Here is a 20817-nt window from a genome sequence, read left to right on the forward strand (position 1 = left end):
AAAACCTGCTAGAGGGTCAGCTTTGGGTCAGTTCCGATTCAATGGTACACAACAACAACACACAACAAAGGCCCCCACTTGTATCTCTGTAATAGCAGCACTCAGTAAACGAAATAGCTAGGAACTTGGGGTCTTCCAACAAAGCTGGCATTTATTTGACAATTTTTTTTTTTTAGGAGGTCTGTGCTTCCATCACTCCTCCAAAATTTAGGGGTCCTTAGCCCCTCCAAATTAAGAATCTTTGTTTAATGATGTGAAGTTATTTTCAAAATAAGTAAGGAAAAGCTACAAAAGAATATTGTATAATGGTATTTCAGAAAAGATATGTTCATAGAAAACTGAGTATCTGATTGATGTAACTAAAGATGATTTATTTTATTTTCTTTCCTCTGCACGTCTTCCTTTTTTTTCTTTTAAAAAAAAATTGTGATTGTTCCATCAAATTGGATCTGACTGGTACAGGAAGAAATTGCCCCTCCTCCTCGAGCAGAGCATCTGGCGGATTCAAACCGTGTACCTCTGGGATTGCAGTGCAGCTTCTTGCCACTAGGCCACCAGAGCTCCCTAACATGTCTTCCTTTTTTAACAAAGAGCATATGTGTTGCCGTTATTCACTGTGGAGTTGGAACTGACCTGCAGTTGACCCTCCAGAGGGTTTTCACAGAGGGTAAATCACACAGGAGGAGATTGCCCATCTTTCTTCTGCAGAGCAGCTGGTATATTTGAACCACATACCTTTGGGTTGGTAGTACAATTCCTTACCACTAAGCCATCAATGTCCCCAGGAACATACGTAGCAAGAAAAATATTTCTCAATCAAATTTTTAAGCAAATCTAAGTTAGTTGATGGTGTTTAAGGTCTTTTGAAATTTTCCAATCACCTCTAAGAAGAACTTTGAACTCTTTAGTCCCAAGGTATAGAAATCTATCCAGAGGAAAGATTTGTCACTGGCCACATAATTCAGGTTCACAGAGGTCAATGGCATAGAAGAGGCTGGATTGTGGGGGAAAGTACTTCTGGTACCTTTTTGTGGGGGAAAGTACTTCTGGTACCTTTGGAGCATGACTCCTCCCCCTGGTTAGATAAGGCCTGTCCAGGGCAGTGCAAGGACCCTGCAGTGCTAACACAGAAGAAGTGGGAACTCCTCATCTCTGCAGCTCCAGCTTCCTGTTGTAAACTTGTGATGACTCCTCCTGAGTCTCCCTCTTCTTGGTACAGATGATTCTTTCATTTAACAAATGTGTAATGAGGGTCTGCATGGCCTGAGGTTAACTGACGTGAATAAAACAGACAGGACACCTGCTGTCACACAGTCCTTGTTCAAGGGCGATGGTGCTGCTTCCTGCCCTTCCCTCTCCGAGTGAGGACACAGCCAGATTGTGGATGGAATCCGAGGGCGAGTGGGGAAGGTGAAGGTCACCAGACAGACTGTTGTGGTGATCCACCTGTCATGGATCAGCTGATCGTTAGCCATTCAGAAAGGGATGTTTCTCCAGCAGGTGGGTTCCTGGGTGACTCCTGGGCTCCGACTCTTGCTCCTGACATCAATCCTCTTGAAGGAGTTAGGGAGCTCTGGTGGCATAATCTACAGGCAGTTAGTCACGCTGCTAACTCACCAGCTTCAAATCCATCAGAGGTTTCTTGGGCAAAAGATAGTCTCCTCCCACGCAATTTATTACTTTGGACATCCATGAGGAGTCAACTGTGAGTTGGTTCCAACTCAGCAGCAATGAATTTGAATTTTGAAGAAGGCTAGGGACCAGACAAAGGTAAGCTTTGCCTGCATTGCTGCCCCTACAGATTCATGTGCTATTGTCAGCTCCCCAGATGGTAGGTGGGACCAAGGCAGAGTAAGCAGAGACTCTCAGGTTCTGCCATGCTGACCCGGCAGAGAAAAGACCCCAAGAGGGAAGACTTCCTTGTATTTCACTCTGAAGGCACCCCACTTGCCTCACCCTTGTCCTTAGTTGCCCAGGACCCACCTCCAAATCTCCCACTCATCGTCCCTTGAGTCCTGCCCTTATCAACTCTATTCCCTATTTCCTTCCAGAAAGAACTTAGTTCTTGGGCTCCATAGTTCCTTCCTAATCACAAGACAGCTTCCTAAAGTAGTGGTTTGCAGTGTTTCTGGACCTGCAGCATATGGGAAATTTTCAACACGCACATTCTGAGACCACCTGCAACTGACTGAACAGGAAGCTGGTTAAATAGGGGCCCCACCACTAATGACTTAACAGGCCTCCAGATGCTTCTGGTGCCTGTCAAGCCTGAGACCCTCTTCTCTGGGGGGCAGGTCACCAGCCCAGGATTCCAGGCCTGGCTCTGCCCTGTTTCGCTGTGACTGAGTCTGCCTCCCCGCTCTCTCTCTCTGTTCAAGAAGACTTCACCCTTGACTTTCAAGTCTGCTCACCAGTTCTTTCCAGCCCAGGCCCCACCACCCCAGGCAAAGTGCTCTCCCTGGGGCTGACTCCAGGGTCAAGGCTGAGTTCTGCAGGCTGCAGTGTCTCTACGGACATCATTAGCCAAAGAGTGGTGCTGGCTGAAGAGGCCAACTAAGAAATGGCGCCATAACAAAGAGAGCGGTTTCTCCAAGGTGCTGGGTGAGCTGTGGGGGAGTCACAGCCCTCACCCTGGTGGTGAAGATGGATTGACCGAGGAAAGGCATGCAGGAATCCCTTCTAGCATGAAGGGAATATTCTTTATTTCTTTCAAGGCTTGGGGTGCACAGGTGGGTGAATTTGACAAAACTCGTTGCATAGCAGGCTTAAGATATGTGCATTTGATTATATGAAAATTACCTTTAGAAATGCTATAAACAAATATGGAGCTCAAGTTAATGATATTCATGTTGAAGTGTTTCTGGGTAAAACATATTGATGCCTGCATCTTATTTTGAAATGCATCCAAAAAATAAAATAGGAGGATAGATAGATGGGTGGAAAATAAGGCCAAAAATTAACCATAGTGAGTATATGGATGTTCACTCTACTGCTTTCTTTGTTTAAGTTATTAGTTTTAAAAAATTTTTCCACGTGCTTGAAAATTTTCATAATAGAACATTGGGTGAGGGGAATATTTGATGTGAATTCTATTTCTTCTTGACTGCACTCAAAGAGATACAATCTATGTGTGCACTATAATTGATTCAAGGATTCTTCTATTGATTGACATTTAGACAGACATTTTTCACCATAACTAGGAAGACTGCAATCTTTATTTGTGTCTCTCTCTATACAATCGTACACTGAGAGAACATTTCTCACGTTAAGTATCTAGAAGTGACTTTATTGGGTCTTCCCTTTACATGGCCCAGAGTTAACCAGGTCTCAAAAGGAAGACGACTGACACAGGAAGATACAGGAAGTCAATGGTGTAGCTGTACCTCAGCTCCCGCTTTCAGACTCTTTCTTTGTAAGGGAGAATCTATTCCTTGCTTCCTTGACTTTCAGGCAATGCTCCCCTCTGCCTTGGCAGATGAACAATTCAGAATTGGGATGACAAAATCCTTGGAGGATTTCAGAAGTGAAAAGACCACTCAGAACTGGGGGCCTTGCTCACTCTCAATGTTGTCCAAGCCTCCAAGCCTCATTCAGAGGTGAAGCCCTGATGGAGAAGCAGTGGGCAGAGAAGGCACTATGCTTCTCCCAGTGAGCACATCGTGGCCAGTGATCACCAACCATAGAGGCCTGGCAGCGTGGAAATTACAGTGCTATCCTAGGATGCAACTCAAGTCTGGAGGAAGCATCTACTTCCCAGGGTCAGACACTCAGGAGCAGCAGATGCACAAAGATACACATAGAACTAGGCGAGTGGGGACTCCTCTCTTCCCTAACTAAAGCCTTTGTAATTTGTCCTAACAGAAGAGAAGAAAGAGGGAAGGGGATTGAGAAGCCCAGAGGCTCGGAGTTGTCTGTGGAAGTTACCCAGGTAAGAGACATAGTTAACACAAGGGCCTGGGAGGGCAGATCTCAAAGACAATATGGAGGTGGACATAACAGAAACCTATTTAGATGTGGAGGAGAGGAAAGGTAGGAACATGGGATCCCGACCCCTACCCTTCCGTCCTCTGAACACCTGCGTGTGACACCCTTTACCTTTCAAGGAAAGACATTTGAGTTGGGAAACTATGGTCATTCAGTCTTAAACCTAATGAGTATCAGAATGTGTCCTTGATGCGGAGGATAATTTTTGGTACAAAAATAAAAAAAGGTGACAGATTAAAAACCATGTGTTTGCTAAGTGAAGTAAGTAAAAAAAGAACAAATACTCTGTGATACCACTTAAATGGAGTATCCAAAATAGGAAAATATCTAGACTAGACAAAAGTAGGATAGTGACTATCAGGAGCTGGGAGAAGAAGGAAATGAGGAGTTAGGAAAAAAACCAAAAGGAAAAGAAAACAAAACCCTATTTTCCTTAAGCCACTAAGTTTAATTTCATTCTAGTTATTATCCTAATTGTAAATCCAAATTCTCTTAAATAGTCTTACAATTTACTAAATTTTGTTAAGTATTTTGAAATGCATTTTCAATTTTATGTACCCTGTTTCTGTTCCAAGCACTTCAAATGCCTGACCTAGCAAGCAAAACCTTTCCAAGCACTTAATCTTATAAATGTAATAAATCAAAATCATAAATATGGTGAATCTCAAGTTCTCATAAACATTACAATATTGTTTACAAAACTAATCAAATTCTCTTACAACTTTTAATTTAAAATCACAGGTCTAAAATCAATTATTCAATTACACACAGTGTAATCTCAGATATGCCAAATTTTCTTTGACATCACAGACTCTGCAAATGCCAAATAGGTACAGATCATTCCTAATTTTGACAAACACAGACAAACAATAGAGATTCCATTTATTTCATTATTTATATATTTAATTTTATACCTTCTAGAGGGTTTTTTTTAAAAAAAATCTTTCAATTGTGGTGTCAACTAAGAGGATTGACTATGCATGGACTGCCAAAAGAACAAACAAAATTTTTCTTGAAGGACATATAGTCAGGATGTTCCTTAGAGACAAGAATAGTGAGATTTGTTTTGCATATTTTGGGCATGTTGTCAGGAGGGGTCAGTCCCTGAAAAAGGACGTCATACTTGGAAACGTGGCTGATTATAGAAGGAGAGGAAGACTGCCAATGAGGCTGATTGACACAGTGACTGCAACAATGCACTTGAGTGTGGGGATCATGAGGTTGGAACAGGAAAGAGCAAGGTGTTGACATGTTGTTCTTCGGGGCTTTATTAGTTGAAGTCAGCTCAAGAGCACCTGTGGTGCCGTGAGTTTATCCTTCACCACATGATTGGTGGGAACCTGAAATAGGCTGTATATAAACTAAGCATTAAAGGATTAGTCAGTTTTCCAAATTGCACCAAGTTTAAATCGAGCATATATCAAAAGAGAAGGAAAAGCCAGTAAGTTTAATTCCATTTTCATTATTAACCTAATTGTAAATCCAAATTCTCTTAAATAGTCTTGTTGTTGCTGTTGTTGTTAGGTGCCGTGGAGTTGCAGACGATTCATAGCGACCCAATGAATGAAAGACCTGAACACTTGCATAACTTCATCATTTCTCCATGTTCATAGAGTTTCCGGAGGCAAGCTATTTTGGAAGTGGATGCCACTCCTACTTCCAAACTTGTTTTAATTGGGGAGCTCCAACAAACACTGTCCACCATGGGTAACCATTATCCCATTTGACATGATTTATTAAATTTCTTAAGCATTTTGTAGTGTGTTTTTAATTCTATGCATCCTATTTCTGTTCAGAGCACTTTAAATACCTCACCTAACTTTCTCACTAAATAAAGCAGAGAACTTATTTCATGTCCTTCAGGGCCAGAGAACCCTGTGCCAGTCAAACAGGAGCCTGCACAGAGAGCAGAACAGTCTTGGGGGAGAATCAGAGATTGTTGTGAGGCAGAGAAGACTTGGGACTGCGACCCTTTACAGCCAGAGCCAGCAGCCTTTGCCCAGGCTTGCTGGAGGACTGAGAGGAGACACCGTAACTGAGGACTGAGGGAACTTTGTAACAATGATCTAAGCAGTGAGGTTGAAGGCTAAAGGTCCCATGAGCACACTAGAGAAGATATCTTCACTGAGGAATTGTATCCCTTTGCCTACATATGCTGTAACCTGTTAACTTCCCTAGTAAATCTCATAACCATAAGTATGGTTCTGTGAGATCTGTGTGGTCATTGCAATGTGTTTTGCTGTTTGTTTGGTGTTGGAGTTAGGAGAAGTAGGTGCAGAGAAGTACAGAAGAGTGTAAAGGTCATGTCTGAACTTAAAGTAATTGGTTTGCTATTGTGGCTGTTGCTGGTAGACTGTTTTCCCTTTGTGAAGGTCAGACTTGGTCATCTCTACACCTTCCCCAACTCTTTTTACAACATGGTTCAAAATTAAGAAAGGAGTGCATTAGGGATGCGTCCTGTCTCCATACCTTTTCAATCTGTATGTGGAACACCTCATTCAGGAGGCTAGACATGATGAAGAGGAATGTAGCATCAAAATTGGAGGGAGATTCATCAACAACTTCTCTTATGCAGATGACATAACCTTGCTTGTTGAAACTGAGGAGGACCTAAAGCATTTGCTGCAAAAGGTCAAAGACTATAGTCTTCAATATAGACTGAAGCTCAACACCAAAAAACAACCCAACCCCAAAGATTCTCACCACTAGGCCAATTGCCAGCACCACTAGATGGGGAAGAGGTTGAGACTGTCAACAGTTACAGCTTGCTTGGCTCCACATTCAACACTCCTGGCACCAGCAGTCAAGAAATCAAAAGATTAATTGCGTTGGAGGAGTATGCTGTCAGAGACCTCTCCAAAGTGCTAAAGAGCAATGATGTCAGTCCAGAGACTAAAGTTCACCTGATCCAGGCCATGGTCTTCACAACTACTTGTAATACATCAGAAAGCTGGACAATGACAGGATGACAGAAGAAGAATCAATGTCTTTGAGTTGTGGTGCTAGAGAAGAGTATTGAGCACACCATAGATTGCCAAGAGAATAAACAGATCTGTCTTGGAGAGGGTGAAACCAAGTTTCTCCTTGGAAGCAAGGATTTTGAAACTTCATTTGACATACTTTAGGCATGTTGCTAGGATAGACAGTCATTGGAGAAGAACAGCATGCTTGGAAGGGTGAAGAGACCGCACAGGAGAGGAAGACCTGGGTTGAGATGGATTGACACAGTAACTGAGGTAATGGGGATAGGTGTGTTGGAGTCAGTGAAACTGGGCAAGGTTTAGAGCTTTTGTACCTGGATTGCTATGAATCACAAGCAACTCAATGGCACATAACAACAACCACTGGAGTTTAAAAAAAAAAAGAAGAAGAAGAAGATCCTTTTTCATTAGAGGAACCATTCTCCCATCCCAAAAGAATCAAGGTCCCATCCAAAAAATATTTCCCTTTATTTCAGGTGAGCTGAGATTCCTAAGTTGATCGTTCCTGACCATGATGTAGTACTATCCCAGTGAACTGTAATCACTCATTTTCCACAAGTTATGACTGGCACTCAAAATTTAGGGCTGTATTTGTGCTGGTGGATGAAATAGAAGTCTTTCTTCAAGACTTGACTCCCAGGTTGCCAGCTAGAGTTAAATCTCATCAATATTACTTGATTGTAGACAGCACAGAAAGGAACATGGGTGTATTCCAAGAATAGTTTCTTTATGGACACTAAAATTTGAATTTTAAAACATTTTTTATAGGTTCCAACCTATGCTCCTTTTGACATTTTCAAACATTTCAAAATGTGAAAACATTCCTAGCTCTGGGAAGATCATGGGAAAACAGGTGGTGGGTGACTTGGAGCCACAGGCCCTCTGTATCCTAGTGTGTTAACATTTGCCAATTTAACATTTTTCTAATTAAAAAAAAATTAATACTACCAACAAAGGCACTGTAACATTTTGGAGAATCACTGATTGATTGTCTACCTTGGTCTATATTGCTAAGTTTCACTACTGCCTGGGAATCCTCGAAAACTCAAACTCATTTCATAGCTGACCCTCCAACCTTTACTAGGAAATTGTCCATCTTTTTTCTGTGGAGCAGCTGGTGGATTTGAACTGTCTGCTTTGGGGTTGGCTGAGCAACTCTTTACTCACTAGACTGTGAGTTCTTGGGAAAAGCCTTTTTAAGTACATGTCGTCAGCGTCTCTCAAATCTTGTTCAGGGTTTTTCAAGAATCTGGAATCAGTTAACGCCATAAACTTTCTATCTAAGTAAGACCTAGATTTACATCGTTGATGTAGAGCAGTTTTGTTCCCATTTGTCAGACCTTCCACCACTGACCCTCAGTCCACAAAACCAAGTGCCTTTATATTGCAAAGTTCTAATCCCATATTTTCTTACACAAGGCAGCTCTGCCACCAAGGTAAACTTCGCTTTCATCTTTAAAATGCAATGACTTTGTTGAGCTGTTTATGAAATAGCATATTTAATCCCCCTATACACTACACAGCCAACTCAATTCTCACCATAGTCCTATGTGAATGGAAAATAAGGAAACAGACTTTGCCAAGCGGTACAGAGCCTCTCATATCCAGCCAAGCGTTTCAATAGATAGGAAGTGGTTTGGTTAAACTAGAAACATAATACAGGTATGAGCATTAATTTCTCCACGCTTACTATCCTGTGCATGTTGAAAATGATTAAACAAGTCCGGTGGTTACAAACTCAGATGTTTACCAAGACTAGATCGGTAACATTAGTGACAAAAAAGGGCCAAAAATAGGAAAACAGGAAATGGTAGGGCTATAGCCAACTGAAACATGTACTTCCCATCTAATCATGTTAAAAAGAAAGCTATGTCTCTTGATGTATAGTTTGCTTGCTGCATCAAATGTATCCACGGGACAGAGGCAACCCTCCGGCTATCAGTTTGCAGCCTCCCAGTCTGTCCTTGCCATTATCCAATTCGACCATGCATGAGAGCTGTGAAGAATGACATTCTGAGGAGTCCCGCCTTGGATGCCCTGAATCTGACTCTTGCATTGTGAAGAGCAGCCCACGAAAACACAGACCAGAGGACAGGCTGGTTCAAATCAATGTAACCTAGTTTCTGGGATTGGAACCCATGTCACTCATTCCAGGTCTCATCCCAGCGCTCCTTTCCTGCCATCCATCTCAAGGAGCTTGTAACAGAAGATTGGAAAGCTGGCAAAGTGATGGCTGTAGCTGTTCATTCTGGCGGCATCACTTAATTAATTCATCCACCAACTGGACGAGCAAATGAAAAAAATGAGTCAGCTGGCATTTATGAGTAAGCAGCTCTCAGCTGCCTCCCGCAGGCCAGAACTGCCCTATATTTTGAAGGTCAGACACCACAATCTCAGCTCTCCCTGCTGGATTTAATCAACAGGGCCCGCATATGGGCAACTGGACTGAGGAGAAACTGGATAGTCACAGACTTGAGGTCCCAGATAACTCCAAAGTGCAAAGCCATCTTCCCAGCCTCCCACATGGAACTTAGATAATTTAAATATCACAGAAGCAAGACTCATGTTTCAATGTCACCCCAATTATTGGGACTGCAGGACTGGGTGGGCCCTCGCGGGAGCCTCAGGATGTCTGCTGTAAGGGAACGCGAGGGCCACAGAGCTCCGTACCCAGGCATTTTTCTAAGGACAAGAGGAGCACTGGGTCAGCTGTGCAGTATGCTCAGATCCCAGTCCTTCCCTTGACCACCGCTGTCCACAAACTGATAGGATCCTTACCAGAGACGTCAGATTGTGTGCCTTTGAAGAATCAGGGCACTAGTGAAGGTTACAATGCTACAAGAATAGCAAAGCATGAATAAATGCCATTGTGATTATTACTAAGGACTCATAAGGTGATTGTTGAATGTGAAGGGCTAATGGTAATGTTTCAAAAGGCGTCACAATATGCAAATAGCCACTGTTGTTGCTATGCAGAGTGCTGTATTGCAGGGAAGAGACACAGGATCCCTCCATGTGGCCCGAGATATTACAAAGCTGAATGATCAGCAGTTTGGAGAACAACTGGGATAACTCTTTTGTCACAGAGCTTTGCAAAGTAAAGACTGCTACCTGAGGCAATAGGCGTACTTGTCAAGCTAAGGCGTTTGGCAGTGTCTCTGGGAGGAAGTCCAGAATAATTCTTGAAGAATCAGAGCCATAATGAAGGTGACAACGCTACAAGAAGAGCAAAGCATGAATAGTAGATGAAGGAGGCTTTCTCTGAATCATCTCATGAGCCCTTCTCAGTATCCGTTCATTACATTTCAGATCTAGTGGAAGAGTGTAGGGTAAAAGGGTTAGCGGTGGGTCAGTGGTAAGTAGTTTTCCCCTTCTATTGTGGGGGTAGGGGTTGGGTGAAGGACACTTAGATTTGATTCTCAGCCAACACAACTAACTCCTGCACAGCAACCACTCCTCTGTCAGCGGAGGCTTGCACGATTCTATGATGCTGAACAGGTGTCAGACAAAGACAGACTCAGAAGAAAGGCCTGACAATCTATTCCCAAAAAGCAATAAAAATTCTTTGGATCACAACACTGATCTTCCGTCAGTCATGAGAGGGCACAGAAGCAGCATTGTTTCGTGCTGTTATTCGTGGGGTTGCCATGAATTGGGGGCAAACTTTATGGCAGCTAACAGCAACAGACAGTCCTGTGGGGTAAGAAGGAGGAAGGTAGACCAGGAACCAAGCTTCAGCTTAGACTCTGCCTTCCCGCCTCCCTTCCCACCCTCCCTAACTTCTCTCACCCAGACGCAAAGCCTAGCAGCAGTCCTGCACTAGACCAGTGTGGGCAGCTTTTTTTCCAGGCAGAGATGCCTTTTCAAGTGGCAGGCGAACATTGAAGAGCTGAAGTAGAGTTGCTTGGCCCTGGCAACCTTGGTGGTCCCTTCTGACAAAGCAGGGATTTGAGGAACACAGTTTGGAAGCTAGCGTCCCTTCATATCTGGTTAGCCATGACCTTCCACAAGTATTAGGGTCATCTGGGAGGACAGAGCCCCCTCTCAAAAGATTCTCTATTTGTCATCCAGCCAAAGCCCTCTTAAGTCCCACCACCACCCACCCACTCCTGTCCTATCCCACCCCCACCTCCTCTGCCCTGAAAAATCAAAGGTGGGCGTGTGAATTTGCACAGGAAATGACTTGATTAATGTCCCTGGTTCTGTCAGAGACTAGGATGAAAGGAGATTGTCAGCATTTCGAAAACATGCCCACGTCCCTGGGGAAATCAGTCCTTTTTGATATTCTGGCTAACAATTAGTCTGCAGGGGCTGGAGTCTTGTGATTCCTCAATTGTCTCAAACATGTTCTGTTGGCTGAGCCATCCCTGCTGGTGACGGTGACAGCGCAGAGGACAGGCCCTCTTTGGGTGTGAGGAGTGAGAGATGCAAATGGAGCATCATGAAGCAAGCTCAGCACCTTGGTCCCTCCCTTACAAAGCACGCTTCAAAACCCTGGTGGTGCAGCGAGTAAGCACTGCTCAGTTGCTACTGGAAGGTCCATGGTTTGAAACTCTCAGCCACTCAGAGAGAAAAAGCTGTGGCATTCCACTTCTGTAAAAGATATTGCACAGGGGACCCTTTGGATTAGTTCTATGAGTCAAAACAGACTTGATGAAAACTAATAACACCCTGCAGGTGAATGTCAGAAAAGTGAAGACGTGTAATATGAACACGAGCCTCCCTGTTTGCACGTACCTTTCTGTACTTCCTGAGAGCAGGGGCAGTACTAGTCCCTGAGGTGGGCACACAGGGCTCCGCCAGCACTGTGTCTCCTCTGGGTCTTGTCTTCTTTCCCCTCTGATGGTCTACACTTATGGTTCTCCTTCAGCACATTGCCAAAGGCAACTGAAAACTACTTCCCCCAAATGCAGGCGGACTGAAGTGCCTGGACACTTATCTTGCCCTTGGCAGTGACTGGTGGGTGCAGGAATGTAGGGTCCAGCTCCCTCCTTTCAGAACAGGAAACCTTCAGGCTACTGGAGTAACCAGCAATCTACCCTCTGGAACATTCCATGGCATTAGCCTGATGCTACCTTCTGTGGGAGGTGGCCTGAAATTACCCGGTTTAGTTCCCTCCTTTTTTCTCTTTCTTCCCACCTTGGTGTTTTTCCTGTGTGTATTCCAAGCATTGGATGTCTGGAGAGGAGCCAGGCAGAGTGGCCCAGGCTATGGAGGAGACAGACAACAGCCAGCCCATGTCAATGCAGTGCAGTGAGAGCTGAGATCCAGTGTGAAAGGAGGACTCGTCTGACCCATTTGTTTGAGAGGAGATCTCAGATAGTGGATATGAGGCTTGAAAGAGTGGGCATCAAGTTCCTGGGTCCCACTGTGGCAGTCCCCTGGGCCACTCTGTCCTCTGGAGAAGCGGAAATATTTGGTTGTGATTCTCAGAGTGGTCCCTCATCTAGTAGTAGAATTGTCATCATTTGAACATTTGTTAGGAAAACAAATCCTATTCCCATTCTATCCCAGATCTACGGCGTCAAACCCTCAGAGTGGGGCCCAGTGGCTCTCCTCATGGGCTCCAAGTGGCTCTGAGACAGGCTAGAGTTTGAAAACTGCTGCACAAGTGATGCTTGTCTATAGGCTTGGTTTGGAATCAGCATTTAGAATTTGTAGTTTGTAGCAAGCAATCAGATATCATTGATTCATCCAATGGGTTCTGGAGTTTGTTTTATTTCACAATCAACTGCTTGATTTATTGGTTTAACTATTATTGACTTCTGGTTCCATAACATGACTCTCCCCCAGTGACCAGAGGCATCTGGATAGTGCAGATGGCCCATGCACCAGCCTGCTACTGAGAGGCTGGAGGGCTTAGCGCACCCAGAGGCAGCTCCAAAGAACACTCAAACTGTTTCCAAAAAAACACCACAAACTAGCCATCAAGTGGGGTCACCAGGACATGGAATACACCCAAGAGTAACTAGTTTTCCCTGACCGAAACATAAGGTGGTTGAGAGCACCTGAAATGTAGCCAGAAAACGAAACAAACCACTTCCTGCTCTTGGGTTAGTTCTAATATTTCTCCATCACATTCTGAGGCTGTAAATCTTTTTCTATTTTTCTAGTAGAGGGGGGGAAAAAAGACACCGGGACTTTATTATTCCCAATACAGGGCAGGTCTTCCAGGGGCCGCAGGAGGCACAAGAGAGGTGCAGCATTTGGGTTAGTAGTCCAAGCATTAGGCCAGTAGAGCTCCCTTTTATGTTAAATAAAACCAGGTAAGATGTTTAACAGTTACTGAGCACCTTTCAATGGGATTTCCATAGTCAGTTCTCGTAATAGGGCAAGCATGTGCCATACCTTTTTTACATTAGGTTAGACACTGAGGGGGGTTTGAAATTAGAAATTCCAGTGTCAGAGCCCTCCACACTCCAGCTTTGTTAGCTGTGGGATATTGGGGCAGGCACTGAACTTGCACAGACTCCCCTAGAAACCCTCTTCTCCCACCATAGACTACAGAGCTCATGTGAAACTATGGTTCTAGGGAGAAGGACTTGGAACCTCTGCTCTGGTCTACCTAAGGTTTTGAAGGAAAGAACATAGTCACAACATAGTAATGTGACCTGGGAGTGTTATTTGCTCTGTGTGTCCAGAGAGCTGCAGCGGTTCCAATGAGGTCAAGGGGCTGAACTGAGTGTGGGCAGAAGGCAGAGGTGACACAGTGGCCTTCTCATGGTTCCAGCACTGCCAGAGGTCAGGGGCCCCTGATTCTCAGCCTCACCCTGCTGCTAACTCTCTCTGTGGTCCCTAACAACATCCTGCCCCTCCTGATTACACAGTGGCAGGGCTGGGCTAGGTCACCAGTTTCCAGCCACTCTAACATCAATAGTCAAACGTGTTGGCAAGAGCGACATTATTACAAACTTACATTTCAGTTATAATTTAAAGTACTACTTATTATGAAGTCAGCTTGTGAATTATGAGGTGATTTCAGGAACCCAAAAAAACCTTGAAGGTGGACATTTTGAATAATAGTTGCATCCCGTAACAGCATCAATATCCAATTTACTTCAGTATTTTGATTTGATGCCTGTATCATGAAAATCCTGATTCATCTCAAACACTGGATGTAAAGGGCAACAGATTTTTCAAAACACTTTCCCTTGTAACTTCCGAACATTTTTCAATTAAATCTATCCAGGAACTATAAGAGGAATAATAGGCCATTATTTTGTTTCAGGGTTGAATTATTAATAGCATCTAAGCCCTGCTTTCATCCTTTAAATGGTGACTTGCATGTTTGGAGGGAGATAAATGTCTTAAATACTTACGCTTGGGAAAACAGATACTCTACACATGGAGTTCAAAGAATGTGTAGGATCAACATTTAAGAAAATTGCAAATATTAGTGTCCATTTTTGACAATTTTTCACTCAAACTTCCTCTTGTGTTGCCTAATTCTATGCTTTCAGGTTCAATTTTATCCTATATATTTTATGTTGACTTGTGTGTAGGGTAGCGATGTGGCCCATGGTTACAAAAAGAATCCATCTAAGTTAACGAAAATGGGGGTGGGGGGAAAATCAGTGAACTTCTTTGTACAACCATAGGGTTCTTTTCATGAAACAGTAATATCTCCACTAGGGTATTTTCACTGACCCCTTGTTTTTGCCCAGGCCTGTGCAGCGTCCAAGCAGGACTTTTACTAACTAGACCTAACGTGGAACCACAGGACTAGAGTCCTCGAGGAATGGGCTCACAGGCAGAAACAGTATGGCGTATGTGCTCATGTCCAGAACAAATGACCCAAGGGGACCAGTGCACATGAACAACCATCCCAAACAATGCCACAGTTGCTCAGAACCCTGGGCGGAGGCCCAGGGAAGGCTGGAGAAGCTCTTCCCGATGTCTGAGTGGAATTGTGGGTGTGCGTGTGCTGTGGGCGCCATTGAGCAAAAATGTGGGTGTATGTACCACATTTTTGTTTCAAGATTAAAATACATACACTTGGCCTTCCTTGGACACTAAGGGCTCCAAAAATTCCAGGCTGAGAACCACAGGTCTTAGCTGTCTCTCAGGACTTGACATGGAGGAATATCCACCCAACCTTTGGCTGACACCTCCACCATTAATGATGAACTCTACTTGTCCTCCCCTCCCCCACTCCGGATGTTTCCAGAAATGGAAACCCATGGCCTCCTAGACGCCCCCCCCCCGCGCCCCCCAGCCTATGGGATTCCCTTCTAGGAAAGTCATTACAGCCTCTCTTGGTCGTCTGCCAGCTCTAAAGTGTCTTTTTAATTGCATCTAATTTGGCCTCATCTCATTAAATCCTTAATTTAAACCAGAGCGATCCCTCCAGCTCTGACTGCCTAATGACAAAGGGGCCCACGCGCCCTTCCCCCTCCAGCCGCTCCCCGCTCCCCGCTTGGGCTGCTCTCATTTCCAGATGGTCTCTCTGGGAGGCTTCTGACAAGTGGCTGTCTTCTCGCCATGCTGAGTGTGGAGCTGAGCCAAGAGGTCTTCCCGGGAGCGGTAATTACTGGTAAAGGCTCAACCCTCCACTCCACTGGCACCCTGGTTCACAGTCCCCACGTTGCTGCATTGACAGCACGCAATTCCAGCGAGGAAGGAGCGTGGTGAGCAAGAGACACTGAACTCACACACAAGACAGCAACAGGATCCACCATCAAGCACAGGACCTGAAGCTTTCGATGCAGCAAATGAGGAAACTCAGGCTGTAAGATGGCAAGTGGGTGAGAGGTTCACAGGACATCACATAGATTGCCTGGCCTAGCAGGGGACTTGACCCCTCTGCTCCCCTGTCAACCTCATCGCTCACCAAGCTTAACCTTGGCAACTCCCCCCACGCAGTAACCGACCCATCTCAGTGTTCCTCATAGATACACACTCGTGCCTCAGGGCCTTTGCACTTGCTGTCTCTCTTGCTTGGAGTGTTCCTTCCCTACATGTTTATCCGGTTCATTTCTTTCCATCTGATCTCTCTTCAGAGAGATCTTCCTTGACTTGTTCCATCAACCTTGTCTCACTTCCTATCCTTTCTCTTACCTGGTTTGGTTTTTCTTTTGGTCCTTATTGATAGTATAGTATTTATTATTAACAACTCACTGTTGTCAGCTGACTGTCAAATAAATTTCAATCCATGGGGCCCTCCATAGTTGTTGTTAGGTGTCAGTTACAACTCATAGTGACCCGGTGAACATCAGAAGGAGACTTTGCCCTGTCCTGTGTCATATTCATCATCTCTGCCAGATCTCAAATACTCTTTGTGCTGGAGCAGAAACTAACCTCTGATCCTCTGCTAGGTTTCCAAAGCTCTAGGTCTCCCAGTCTCACAGGAGGAAATTGCTCATCTTTCTCTCTTGGAGATGCTGGTGGATTCTGAGGCGCTGCAAACCTTCATGGAAGGGAGGACTCCCCACCTTCCTCCTTTGATGTAGGTGGTGAGTTTGAACTTTTAACCTTGATTGGTAGCCCAATACTTACCAAGACTCCTTTTATACCTATCATTAGCTCTTAGAAAATGATACATTGATTTGTTTATTGTCTATGTCTCTTTTTTTAAAAAAAAAGGAAGGGAAGGGCTAACAAGTCTTTTGTCCTTTTCGTTGTTCTGTGCCCTCATACCTAGAACAATGTCTGGCACAAACTAGGTCTTTAGTTCATATGTGTTCCTTGAATTCCATTGTGTTAATGTGAACTCAGACACATTCTTCTATCACTAACAGAGGTGACTCCACTGACATCCAGGACTGAGATAGCTTCTAACTTTCTCAGAATCAATTCCACCAAGGAGAAGGCAGCCAGAATCCTTCCCTGGGGACAACACTTCAGTCTGAAGACCTCAGGGTCGGGGCTAAGGCACACTGCATTGATATGGACCTCAGAAGCTGGTTGCTATGGAAACACCTAGTGCCTCTTGGATTCCTGCCACAGAGTAGACTCCACTTGCTGCTGTGAGCATGACCTTCCTGGGGACCTGGAGGAGGCATCAGAGTTGTGTGAGAATTGTTGAGCCTCTAATTTTAACTGTTCATCCTGAGGAAGTCTCCTGACGTATCTGAGCCTCAGTTTCCCCACCTGTACACTGGTGTTCGTTGCACACACTTTTCAGGGCTGTGGAGAGGAATCAGTGAAATGATGGCTGGGACTCCGTAACTGTTCAACAATGCCAGTACTATTAATAGTTTTATAAAACTTCAAGAGAATTGGAGCATACTCTGACAAGAGTCAACTTTTCACTCACAAAGTGGGAAGGGTCTGAGGTTTTGCCCTGTTAACTTGCCTTCACAGACAATGGCAGAAGACACAAATGTATGGTTGTTGTTGTTATATGCCATCGAATCACCTGCAACTCACAGTGACCCAATGCACAGTAGCTCTGAACCCTGCTCTACCCTGAGCCAATCTCACTGTCTCTGACATACCTGCCCTCTTTATCCCAGTCATTTTGTCAATCCATCCCTTGCAGGGTCTTTTTCTCCCATGTTGTCCCTTAACTCTTCCAACAAGCATGATATCTTTCTCCAAAGACTGAACCCTCATGGCTACATGCCCAAAATTTGTGAGATGGAGTCTAAAAATCCTTGCCTCAAAGGAGCAGCTTTGTTTTACCCTCTCCAGGAAAGATCTGTTAGTTCTATTGGTAATCCATGGTATGTTCAAAACTCTTCTTCAGCACCACAACTCAAAGTCCTCAATTCTCCTTCTGTGATTCTTGGTCATTGTCAAGCTCTCTGATGCATAGCAAATAATTAAGAAGACCATGCATAGATCAGGTGCACCTTAGTCTCTAGGCTGGTATCTTGCTCTTCAGCATTCTGGAGAAATCCCTGACAAGAGATTTCCCTAATGCAATTCATCTATTGATTTTCTGACTGCTGATGCCAAGAGTGTTGATTGTGGAATATGTTGTTGTTGTTGTTGTTATATGCCGTCGAGTCATTTGTGACTCATAGCAACCTTATGTACAACAGCCCTAAACCGTGCTCTATCCTGTGCCAGTCTCATTGCCTCTGACACACCCATCCCGATTACCCCAGTCACTGAATCAATCCACCTCATAGAGGGTCTTCCCCTCCTGTGCTGTCCCTCTACTCTACCCAGTATGATGTCCCTCTCTAAAGACCTGTCTCTCCTTACAACATGTCCAAAGTATATCAGGCGAAGCCCCAGAATCCTTGCCTCCAAGGAGCAGCCTGGTTCAACCCTCTCTATGATGAATCTGTTTGTTTTCTTGGAAGTCCATGGTACATTCAGTACTCTTCTCCAGCACCACAGCTCAAAGGCATCAATTCTCCTTCTATCCTCCCTAGTCATTGTCCAACTCTCTGATGCATAACAAGTGATTGCAAAAACCATGGCCTGTATCAGGCGGACCTTAGTCTCCAGAGAGACACCGTTGCTCTTGAGTACTTTAGAGAGGTCCCTAACTGCAGACTTTCCCATCGCAATACGTTTTTTTATGTCCTGGCTACTGGTGCCAAGAGTGTTGACCGTGGAGCCGAGCAAACTGAAGCTGTGAACAATCTCAATCTCTTCACCGTCCATCCTAATGCTACCGATTGGTCCAGTGGTGAGATTTTTTGTCTTCTTGACATTGAGCCTCAGTCCATACTGAAGGCTGCAGTCCTTGACCCTCTGCAGTAAGTGCATGAGGTCCTCCTCAGTTTCAGCAAGCAAAGTTGTGTAGCAAGCTTAAATTGTTAACAATCTCAACCTCTTTTCCATCTATCACAATGCTGCCAAATGTCTCAGTGGTGAGAATCTTTGTTTCCTTGATGCTGAGCTTCAATCCATATTGCAAACTACAGTCCTTGTCCCTCTGCAGCAGATGTTTCAGGCCCTCCTCATTTTCAGCAAGTAAGGTTGTATCATCTGCATAACACAGGTTGTTGATGTGTGTTCCTCCAGTTCTGATGCTACATTCTTCCTCCTAGAGTCCAACTTCTTCATAAAATCTGTTCTGCATATAGATTGAAAAGATGTGGAGACAGAACACATCCCCGACACATTCCTTTTCTGATTTTGAACCGTGCAGTGTTTGTATGAACAATTTAAGTGTATGAGTTGTTTGTCAAAATGCCCCCAAAAAGACACATTTGAAGAATGTGGCATCAGAATTGGAGGAAGACTCATCAACAACCTGTGTTATGCAGTGACACTAATTTGTGTCAAAACTAAGGAGGACTTGAAGTGTTTGTTACAGAAGATCAAGAACTGCACCTTTCATTAGGGATTGCTTCTCAGCATCAAGAAGACAAAAATCCTCACCGCCAGGCCAATTGGTAGCATCATGATAGGTGGAGAAAAAGATTGCAGTTGTTTATAGTTTCATCTTGCTAAAATCAACAATCAGAACTGTTGGCACCAGCAGTTAGGAAATCAAAAGACAAGTTGGGCAGATCTGCTGTCAAGGACCTCTCCAGAGTATTAAAGAGCAACAGGTTCAGTCAAGAGACTAAGGTGCACCTGATCCAAACCATAATCTTCTCAATTGCTTGCTGTGCATCTGATAGCCGGACAATGCATAAGGATGACAGGAGAATTGATGTTTTTGAGTTGTGATGTTGGAGAAGAGTACTGAATACCCCATGAACTACCAAAAGAACAGATAGGTATGTCTTGGAGAAAATGAAGTCAGAGTTCTCCTTGGAGACGAAGATGGCAAAGCTTCATCTCACATTTTGAGTATGTTGCTAGGACAGGTTATTCCTTGGGAAAAAAGAGATCAGTGAAACAGAGGAAGACCCTCAATGAGATAGACTGACACAGTGACTGTACCAATGGTCTCGAAAGTGTAAGAGATGATGAAGATGGCACAGGACAGGGCAGGGTTCAGATCTGTTGTTCATACTGACCAACAACAAGCTGAACTGGTTGAGTTCTTCTTCGACTTGTTTTTCTATTTCCTTGTCTTAGTGGACAGAGAAATCCTTACCCTTCTTATTTCTAACGGTGCTTGTAGAACTAGGCAAAGGTCCAGCAGATGATGGTTTCTCCTTGAACAATACATTCCATCAGCCTATGCATTCCTTAACCTAACCATTGGGGGATGGGATGTTTGTGTAAAAGCTTAAATAAGTTGTCTAGCTCTCCCACACTTTTAGCAGAAAATTCTTCTGGTCATTACTATTTTTTCCTGGTCAGTAAGTTTCCTGTCCCAATAAACAAAAGTTCATGTCTTCGAGTCAATTTTTCCATCTACTGGGAAGCAAGAACTTTGAAGGATTTTCCCTCGGGGGAGGGGGGGGTAACCAACACATAAAGCTTCTCAGTAGAAACAACAGATTTTAAGACTCTAGAAAGCAGAATGAGTATTTTATTCTCCCTTCAAGGCCCTTGGGGTGATGGGAGCAGCTCAGAGAGGGGCTGCTGCACCTGCTGCAGATTCCAAGTTTAAAACCCACATGTTATAACCGTACTTGTCTTTGCCCATTTGCTCTCGTTGCTGTGAATCAGACCCAACTCAAAGCTGACCCTCCAGTGGGTTTCAGAGGCTGTAAATCGTATAGCCCTTGGTGGATTCAAACTGCCAGAGAGGTATCAACAACCACTCCTTTCTCTCACCAAAGGAGCAGGAACACGCTTGAAAATATTGTCAAGGCGTTTCCAATTCAGCCTAACTGTGAGTGACGCTGAAGTGACACAGGGGTGGGGAAGGGCAGGGGGATGCTTTATAAATTTTAGTTCATACTTGAAAAAGTTGTCCAATATTGAAGATTTCGTTTCTTTAGAACACAAACTGCTGTTTGGCCCTACCACATTGGTCCCATCAACCTAAGCAAAAGGAAGGTACTGGACATCTTTATAGAGAAGTTGTGACATCAAACCAAGAACCAAC

The sequence above is a fragment of the Elephantulus edwardii genome, unplaced genomic scaffold (genome assembly GCF_000299155.1).
Source record: "Elephantulus edwardii isolate Elephantulus edwardi_28Jun2011 unplaced genomic scaffold, EleEdw1.0 scaffold00052, whole genome shotgun sequence".
NCBI lineage: Eukaryota > Metazoa > Chordata > Mammalia > Macroscelidea > Macroscelididae > Elephantulus > Elephantulus edwardii.